Source organism: Triticum dicoccoides, chromosome 4A (genome assembly GCF_002162155.2).
Source record: "Triticum dicoccoides isolate Atlit2015 ecotype Zavitan chromosome 4A, WEW_v2.0, whole genome shotgun sequence".
Taxonomy (NCBI): domain Eukaryota; kingdom Viridiplantae; phylum Streptophyta; class Magnoliopsida; order Poales; family Poaceae; genus Triticum; species Triticum dicoccoides.
This window is the reverse complement of record NC_041386.1, coordinates 78,840,715-78,851,041: the sequence shown is the minus strand read 5'-3', so window position 1 is coordinate 78,851,041 and position 10,327 is coordinate 78,840,715.

The window sequence follows — 10,327 nt, the reverse complement described above, 5'->3', positions numbered from 1 at the left end:
ACCTGTTCATGCCCGTCGGCCGTTGCCCACCACAAAGCCGCTTTGCCCACATGGGATGGATAGACGAGGAGATGCCTCAGCAGCAGCCGGAGCGCCACTCCGCACCCAACACCGCACACAGGAGCCACCAATGCCCATCGGTGAGACGGTGACACAGCGTAGCGGCCCCTCGTGGCAGCGTGCCTTCGGGGCGTTAACCAGAGTTTGGGTGTGTGCGCGGTGCGGCGAGAGGGCGCGGCCACCTGGTCCAGGGACATTCTTTCCGTTGGTACGGTACGGTGTCGGGTGTCCCCCCTTTTGCGTCTCTTGGGGGCCTATCCACATAACAGTTCTCGCCCCTTTAAAAAACACAAGCACAGTAACACAAACACAAACACAAGCACAAGCACAAGCACATAACCCTTTATCCCGATCGCAACTTGGAACTAATATATTTCAAAAAAAAAATCGAGCTAATAAGCCACAACTAATCTGTTTTACTTGCCTCGTGCCGACTCCGTTCACCATGCTCTGCGGAATACGAAGTCCATGGTCCCGGCACGGCACATCACGTCGCTCCTTGAAAACAGAAAGCTCGATTCTTGAAGGAGGCAAACCCACTCCGTCGGGGACGACGACGATTCGGCCCTGATTGGCGAACCCAACTTCCACGCATCATGCATATGCCCGCGCATGGCCCAAGTAGCTGCCCGGGGAGGGAGCAAGACTCCGTGTTAGGCGTAGTGCACGTCGCCCCACCGATCGGGCGTGGTTTCAGATGCGGTCACGGATAGGATAAACCCCACTGCAGGGCATTCGGTCCGGATAATAACATTTTACGTCTTCAAAGTTCAGTAGCTTGCAGTTTCTGAGTTTTCAAGGTTCAGATATGAGCGGATCCTAAGGGCATCTCATTTGGCACTGTAATTAGTTATGTGGTGAATTGGTGAGGGCTGAGGGGCACACACTGCCTGCTACGTCCAGTACAAAAGGCAGCCATGAAACATCTTTTACTGTCTGCAACGGCGGTGAATCTACAGAGAGTCAGGGAAAGATAGAGCTGTGAAAATTCCCTTGGCTTTACAGTTGTCGTAAGGCTCAACCAAGACCCCGAATCGGTGTGATTGTCCCAGCCTCCAACTTTCGCCGAGGCGGAAAAGCCATGGCTAGCTGCTCATTCCTCCACCATCTTTTCCAGTACATCCCCTCCACGCTGCACGCATGTCACCAGTCATTTTCGTTCATGGTTTAGTTGTGTTGTTTGCCAGTTAAGCAAAATATTCCTGAAGTGAAAACTTTGCAGCGTTTGTTATCATGCTCGGAAAAACGTTTTTCTCCAGAGTGCCAAATTACTACAATGGCGATCAAAGTTGCTTGATGGAGAAATTATTTGTGGGGCAGCCAGGCAGTGATGCGACGGATAATGCGAAGGCTCAAACCTGCAGGTAATATACATGCACTCTAGTAACAACTATTCTGAAGCTCTGAAGCTGTAATAAGCAGGCAGTTGTATCTGTCTATGATGAGGCGACATGATACCTGGATACCTGCCATGAATATGCTTCCTGCTCGCCCTCGTCGGAAGAGAAAGCAAGACTGGCCGATTGGCATCATAAGGGCGCCCGATCGCCAACTTACGTACAGAACAAAATAAATACAGGGAAGCAATCCAAGCAAGTACATCTATGATGCCTCATTAAACCCCCGGATCTTGGAGAAGTCATGTGTTCGGAGAAAAGATCTCGGAAGTGTAAACTATACACACAAGATACACAAAGGTGGCATGTGTGCCATTCTTCATCTTTAATCAAGGTTCAGGTGTCAAGCTCTAGAAAATCTCTACTTGATGGCAAATGTGAGCCTGTCAAACAACATATTCATCTCATTTGGTTTGCCAACAAAGCCACTTACTTCCCACCATCTTTTTGTAAAGAAGCATGGAGTGTTGTCTCTTCTACACGTTCGAAAAGTTGTCGCGAGCTGCGAGCCGCAATCGATTGGGAACTTCTTTCTTGTTCACATGTAGCACTAGTTGGTTCTCCCATGAATAGATTCCACACTGAACGATGCTGATAATTCGGTATGAGTACACACGATACGATTCCAATATCAGAAGCAAATACACAGCACTGTAATACGGGAACCGCACCCTTGTCGTGGGACGAACCGGACGGCATGGCTGTCTTCCTTTCGGTGGAAAAATGGCGCTCTGGCACGCCCGTATAATAGAAGCCACGCTGTCTGAAGAGTGTCGTCCTGGAGCGGCATGATAATAGTACAAAGCTGCGTAGGGATTAGTGTTTGTTTTTAACCACTGCACCTGCACATCTTTTCTTATGGTTATGGCCCTGATTACAGCCTTTTCCTGGGATTAGACAAAGGAAGTTCATCTGTCAGCGGAACAACGCATGTTGTCTGATGAGTGTTTCGGGTTGCACAATAAAGCTGCAGACGAGCATTGAGTACTGTTAGCTTAGAACCAAAGGCACCCATGTACTGCCGTAAAGAAACTATTTCTGAGCAGAAGTTGTTCGTTCTTTTCTTTTTTTCTGTCAAGATAAAGTTATAATATGATTTCACCATTCACATTCAGTCATTCAGATAGTCGTATTAAAAAAATGTACACTGGACTTCCAAATATCGGAAGTGTGTGTGCTAAGTAGAAACATGTAAGCCTGAATGAAGCTCTGCAGCAGCATGTATGTGGTCATGATTAGTGATTCCGGCTGCTCACTGCGGACCGGCTCATGGCCAGGCAATGGCCGAACTCCTACTTCTGCCAGTTGTGTCGTCGTAACCTCGAGACAACTGGCCATCTCTTCGTGGAATGCCCTTGGGCACAAGCCCTCTGGGAGGCGGCAGCGGATCGTTTCGCGCTGCCATCGCTCCAACCCTCTCTCTGGCGACAAGAGGGCAACATGGCGGATTGGCTTTCAGGCCTCGGAGGGTCACCGCCGCATGCGAAGCGTGCAAGATCGATCGCTCTATTGGTGGCCTGGGCCATCTGGCTCGAGCGAAATCGTAGAGTTTTCAGAGATATTGACAGATCGGTGCGGCAAACCCTTGATCTTCTTAGCGAGGAGCTGCTTGTTTGGCAGCTAGCCGGCGGGAGACACCTCATGTCGCGAGTGTAGTCTGGTTTCCGCCTTTCCCTTTTATTTCCTTTTATTTTTATTTTTATTTTGCGAGCTCGCTCATGTTTGTACAGTTGGCGCTCTTCCGCCGTTTTCCTCTCATAATGCAATCGCAGCTCACCTGCGTTTCGTCAAAATGATTAGTGATTCCGGTGAGCGCTCGGCGGCCTTGCCACTCTTCAGCAGCATATACGATTAGTATGTTGAATAAGCTGCCACTTTTCCAGCTTTGCGAGATTGCTCTTATTGCCGTTGGCAGAAGCAGTGGCTGCGAGTATATATGGTGGAATTATGGCTTCTCCACGATGATTAATAATCTGTGCTGGCTAATTACCTTTGACCAGCCTTTGCCATCTCTAGTAGCACACCTACACCTAATCTGCATCGTACACACATCATGAGGCTACGCGTTACTAGTAGCACCACAAATCCACACTGTGCCGCGCTAACACCAATCTAGGAGTAGCTAGCAACACCGAGCAAGGGCGCACGCGGCATGATGCAGTTTCGGCCCCGGAGCGGCCGATGCCGTAGCGCAAAGCGACTTTTGCTCGGCACACCGCACACCATGCGCCAGCCACCGCCCAGCCGGCGCGCGCGCCCCCGGAGGCAATGAATGGCCGGAGAGCACGAGTTCTCTTTTCCGATCCATCGGCCGTGGCCATCGCGGCAGCAGCAGCAGCGGTAGTAGGCCGCGCACTGGGCTCAATGATGGTCCCGGCCATGGGTGGAGCTCTCGCGCGCTAAGCGCAGGCCATGGACGACGGCACGGCACGCAGCACCAAGGTCTCGCCGAGGCACACTGGGACAGGCAGAGCGCGACAGCAATTTGCACAGGCTTTGGCTTGGTGCATATGTACGTGTGTGCTGATTCGTGGCCACAAGCTATAGCTAGGCCGCGCGAAACACCATGATTTGCGCCCTGCGTCATCGCCTCCTCAAGCCGGCCCCATCATTTTGCCCTAGACCCTCATCAACTATCCCATGTATGCTCTACTCTCCCAGCCTTGCTCGCTTTACCGATTACTATTCCAGGCACGGAGAATCCAAGGCCACAGGAGCCAAGATCGGCTGATCTCTGCTGGTCCTTCAGGCAACACGGTGGCCTTGATTCACATTCACAGTGCGTGCATGGCGCCTGTCCGGCGATGTGATAGATGATGGTGCAGTCCTACGTACCTCGTTACAGCACGGCCACAAAGCAATCAAGGCTTGTTTTTTCATCAAGCAGGAGGTGACATTGTATGCATGGGACCAAGATTTCGAGCACGCTTGATCAAAGGCACGTTACGTAGGTCACGATCAGTGATGACGCGGGCAATGTGATCAGTTCAAAGTCGACACAGAGCCATTTGATCGAGAAAAGATTCAAAGCTATCTCGCTTTTGCGCGGCCGGCGTGGCCGTCCCGAAACCCCATCCGCTACCCCGCCGCTGAGCTCGCAAACTAGCTCGTGTTTTAGATTCACTTTACGGGCGTCGTCCATTTTGCCTCAAGTTATCATGCACCCTCGCGTCTCGCCACGCCGGGCCGTGATCACCATGGCTCGTCCGTCCCTACGGCGAGGGGGTGCGAGCGGAGCCTGCTGCCGACAATGCCGCACGGCGGGGCGCGCCCGGCTGATTCTAGGAGCCGTCCGATGCATGATCCAGTGTACCATGCGCCAGTTATACGTATTGTTCGACTGTATTTACATGTGTATATTGTAACGTGGTATACCACCTCATTATATATATATGTGATAGGCCACCCCTAGAGGGTTGTGCCGGTTCCTCCCAAAGCCTATTGTCTTACATGGTATCACGCTAGGTTACGTCCGCTTCCGCCTACAAACCCTAAACCGCCGCCGCCGCCGCCGCCGCCGCGCCCGCCGTCGCCGTCGCCCGACTGCTATGACGTCCGCCGCTGCGTCCGGCTCCACCGCCACCGGTTTTCTGCCGGCCTCCCTCGCGGCACTTCTCTCGAGGCCGCTGGATGCCGCCTCCCTTCAGGCGCCGATCGGGACACAGAGCGTCGGCTCCCTCTTCGCGCTCCCGCCGGCTGCTACTTCGCCCGGGCAGGCGCTTGTGGCCCACACCGCCGCCGCCCCGTCAACCGCGGCTGTCGCGCCCTCGGCCACTGCGCCGCTGGTGGCGAAGGACGTCGCGCTGGCAGGCTTCGCGGCGTCAACCGCGGCCATCGCGCCCTCTGTCACCGCGCCGGCTGCCCCTCTGACTGTCTCCACGGTGGTCTCACCTCAGCCAGTCTCCTCGATGGGATCGCAGCCGCCGCCGCCGTTTCACTTCGGCCATCTCATCACCATCAAGTTGTCGTCGAACAATTACATCTTCTGGCGCGCGCAGGTTCTTCCGCTTCTTGAGAGTCACTATCTGCTTGGCTATGTCGACGGCTCTCTCCCTTGCCCTCCTGCGCTGGTTGACAGCGTGCACGGTCCGGTCTATAATCCGGCTCACCGTGTCTGGACAGGGCAGGATCAGGCGAACCTCTCCTCCATCCAGGGGTCGCTCTCTCCGGCCGTTGCTGGGCTTGTTGTCTTCGCCAAGACGTCCCACGAGGCATGGACTATTCTTGAGCGCTCGTTTGCGGCACAGTCGCAGGCTCGTGTATCTGGGCTCCGTCGCCAACTTGGGGAGTGTCAGAAGCTTGACTCCACCGCCACTGAGTTCTACAACAAAGTCAAGAGTCTCGCCGACACGCTGGCCTCCATTGGACAGCCCCTCACCGACTCCGAGTTCAACTCGTTTATTGTCAATGGTCTTGATGAGGAGTATGACGCCCTAGTCGAGATCATCAATGAGAGGGGCAACTCCACGCCCATGCCAGCACACGAGGTCTTTTCACGCCTCCTGCTTACTGAGCAACGAGTCGAGACGCGCCGATCCAGGGGCAACGGCGCCCTCTCGGCAAACGCCGCCACCAAGGGTGGTCGCTCATCTGCTTCATCCAGGGCTCCTTCGGGGCAGTCACCACCACCCGCCTCGGCCCCTCCTCCTACTGCGACGCTACCAGGGGCTGGCGGTCCACGTGTGTGCCAGCTTTGTGGTCGCAATGGGCACTGGGCCTCGAAGTGTCACAAGCGCTTCCAGCGGGGTTTTCTTGGTCTCGGCAATGACGGGAAGGATACACGCAACTTTGCTCGTCAGGTCGCCATGGCTGATCGTCCGCCGCCGCAGAAGCCACAGGGACACACTCAGTCCTAGTCCATTGATCCCCACTGGTACATGGACTCTGGGGCGACAGAGCACCTGACCAGTGAGATGGGGAAGCTTCACACTCGTGAACCCTACCATGGCTCCGACAAGATCCACACCGCCAATGGAGCAGGTATGCACATCTCTCATATTGGTCAAGCATCACTTCTCACTAGACATGCCAATAGGAGTCTTCAACTTCGCAATGTTCTTCGAGTTCCATCTGTGACACGTAATCTTCTTTCAGTTCCTAAACTCACTCGTGATAATAATGTGCTTTGTGAATTTCATCCTTTTGATCTTTTTATTAAGGATCGGGGCACGAGGGACATTCTTCTTAGTGGGCGGCTCTGCCAAGGTCTCTATCGTCTGGAGCATCCTGGCGTCGCTCGCGTCTTGAGTGGAGTTCGGGTATCTCCGTCACAGTGGCATGCTCGTCTTGGTCACCCGGCCACACCTATTGTCCGGCATGTTTTGCGTCGTCATGAGCTTCCTAGTGTGTCTAGTAATAAAGATGTAGCAGTGTGTGATGCTTGTCAGCAGGGGAAGAGTCATCAACTTCCTTTTTCGGAGTCCAGTCGTGAGGTGAAACATCCTTTAGAACTTGTGTTTTCAGATGTATGGGGTCCTGCTCAGACTTCTGTTAGTGGTCATAATTACTATATCAGTTTTGTTGATGCTTACAGCAGCTTTACCTGGCTTTATCTTATCAAACGTAAATCTGATGTGTTTGACATTTTTGTTCAGTTCCAAAAACATGTTGAACGCCTTCTCAAGCACAAAATTGTTCATGTTCAGTCGGACTGGGGTGGCGAGTATCGCAACCTCAACTCCTTCTTTCAGTCGCTTGGGATCACTCACCGTTTAGCATGTCCACATACACATCAGCAGAATGGTTCAGTAGAACGTAAGCATCGTCACATTGTTGAAGCTGGTCTGACTCTTTTGGCCCATGCATCTGTTCCGTTTCGTTTTTGGAGTGATGCTTTCACCACTGCATGTTTTCTCATCAATCGTACTCCCACTCGTGTTTTGAATATGAAGACTCCCATTGAAGTTCTCCTTAATGAACAACCGGACTACACCTTTCTCAAGGTGTTTGGGTGTGCTTGCTGGCCCCATCTCCGTCCATATAACAAGCGTAAGCTCGAGTTTCGTTCCAAGAAGTGTGTTTTTCTTGGTTATAGCTCTCTTCATAAAGGATACAAATGTCTTCATGTGCCCACTAATCGTGTCTACATCTCTCGGGATGTTGTGTTTGATGAGCATGTTTTTCCCTTTGCCAAACTCCCTGTGTCCACTACCGAGCCACCTGTCATGCATTCATCCTCTGTTGCTTCTGACCAATTTGATGATGTTGCATATTCTCCTCTATTGTTGCCTAACCATGGTGCAGGCACTGGTCGTGGGGCTCGTTTGGAGATTCTGCAAGTGCCATCTTCCTCTTCGTCGCCATCGCCTTCATCCTCGGCACCTTCTGTTGTGCATGAGGAGCACATGGCGCCCTTGCATGGCCTCGGTTTCCGTGCTCATGCACGGCCGATCGATGTCCCGACCCGGTCGCCTCTGGCTTCTGGGCTGCCTTCGCCATCGTCGCGCCCTGCAACCCCGCCGACCTCCTCGGTCCCCGTCTCGCCCAGGGCGTCGGGGCAGTCATCACCAGGCCTGGCCTCGCCCGCCCCTGCCTCGCCCAGGGTGTCTGGGCCCTTCTCACCAGGGCCGGCCTTGCCTGCTCTCGCCTCGCCAAGGCCGTCTGGGCCGGTGTCACCGGAGCTGGCCTCGCCCACTCTCGGTTCGCCCATGGCCTCTGAGCCCCTGTCGTCGGGCCAGTCTTCGCCATGCAGCCCAGAGTCGTCTGTCCCGAGCTCGCCTGAGGTGATTCCTGCATCTCCGGCGACCGTCACGTCTCCGTCACCTTCGCCTCCGCCGGCTCCTACTGCTGCTCTACGTCCACATACGCGCAGTCGGAGTGGCATTTTTCAGCCTAAGCAACGTCACGATGGCACAGTTGCTTGGTTAGCGGCGTGCATGTCTGCTGCTCTCGCAGATCCATCCTCTGAGCCACGCACGTATCAAGCTGCTATGCGCATTCCTCATTAGAGAGAGGCCATGGAGCAGGAGTATCAAGCGCTTCTTCGCAATCAGACATGGACTCTTGTTCCTCCACAATCACGGGTAAATGTCATTGATTCCAAATGGGTTTTCAAAGTGAAGAGGCATTCTGATGGGTCCATTGAGCGCTATAAGGCTCGTCTGGTTGCTCGTGGTTTTCGACAGCGTTTTGGACTTGACTATGAAGACACCTTCAGTCCAGTGGTCAAGCCTACTACCATCAGACTTCTTCTCTCTCTGGCTGTTACTCGAGGTTGGTTTCTTCGTCAGCTTGATGTTCAAAATGCTTTTCTTCATGGTGTCTTGGCGGAGGAGGTTTACATGCGCCAGCCTCCGGGTTTCTCTGATCCGGATCGCCCTGATCATCTCTGTCGTCTGTCCAAGGCAATTTATGGTCTGAAGCAGGCTCCTCGTGCTTGGCATGCTCGTCTTGCAATGGCTCTTCGTGCTCATGGTTTTGCATCATCAACTGCTGACTCCTCATTGTTTCTTCTTCAAAGGCCTGAGGTTACTATGTACTTGTTGGTCTATGTAGATGATATCATTTTGGTCAGCTCCTCTCAGTCGGCTGCTACTGCACTTGTTCGCTCACTTGGTGCTGATTTTGCGGTCAAGGACCTTGGGAAGCTTCATTACTTTCTTGGTGTGGAGGTTACTTCTCGTGATGCTGGCCTTGTTATGACGCAGAAGAAGTACTCTCTGGATTTGTTGCAGCGAGCTGGGATGCTTAAGTGCAAACCGACGACTACACCCATGTCTACCACTGATAAGCTCAATGCTGTTGATGGTGTGCTTCTTTCTTCTTCTGATGCGACAGAGTACAGGAGTATTGTTGGTGGGCTCCAGTACTTGACGATCACGCGACCAGACATTTCCTATGCTGTTAACCGAGTCTGCCAGTATCTGCAGTCACCCCGTGACACTCATTGGTCTGCTGTTAAGCGGATTTTGCGCTATATTCGTTTCACGGTGGCTCATGGTTTGCATATTCGGCCGTCTGACTCTGGTTGTCTTTCAGCATATTCTGATGCAGACTGGGCTGGCAATCCGGATGACAGGCGATCCATGGGGGGTTATGCTGTCTTCTTTGGCTCTAACCTGATTGCCTGGAGTGCTCGGAAACAGGCTACTGTCTCGCGTAGCAGTACTGAGGCTGAGTATAAGGCTGTGGCCAATGCCACATCAGAGATCATCTGGGTACAGTCCTTGCTTCAGGAGTTAAGTATACCCCAATCACAGCCTCCTGTTCTTTGGTGTGATAACATCGGTGCTACATACCTTTCTGCAAATCCGGTATTCCATGCCCGAACGAAACACATTGAAGTTGACTATCACTTTGTGCGTGAACGTGTCTCTCAGAAGCAACTACAGATCAAGTTTATTTCTTCCAAGGATCAACTTGCTGACATCTTCACCAAGCCATTGCCTTTGCCACAGTTTGAGACTTGCAGGCGCAATCTTACCCTTCTAGATTCATTAGAAAGTGGCTAAGATTGAGGGAGGGTGTTAGACTGTATTTACATGTGTATATTGTAACGTGGTATACCACCTCATTATATATATATGTGATAGGCCACCCCTAGAGGGTTGTGCCGGTTCCCCCCAAAGCATATTATCTTACACGTACGGTGGCTGAAGATCGGGCAGAGAGAGAGGGAAGGGGTTGGTGGAGTGTGATGCAATGGCTAGGCTAATGATGAGCTTTATCAGACACGGCGGAGGAATCTCCAAGGAACGAAAGCCGGCATCCATTGACATATTTCGCAGGCTCATCTCGCCGCATTGCCTTCCCTTTTAATCATGGCATTGCATGGAACCGGACGGTGACATGAACAGACCATTGCCATTCCAAAAAACATGAATAAGACCATATGTGACACTCTCCTCCCCCATGCTGAATTTGAGTCGGGC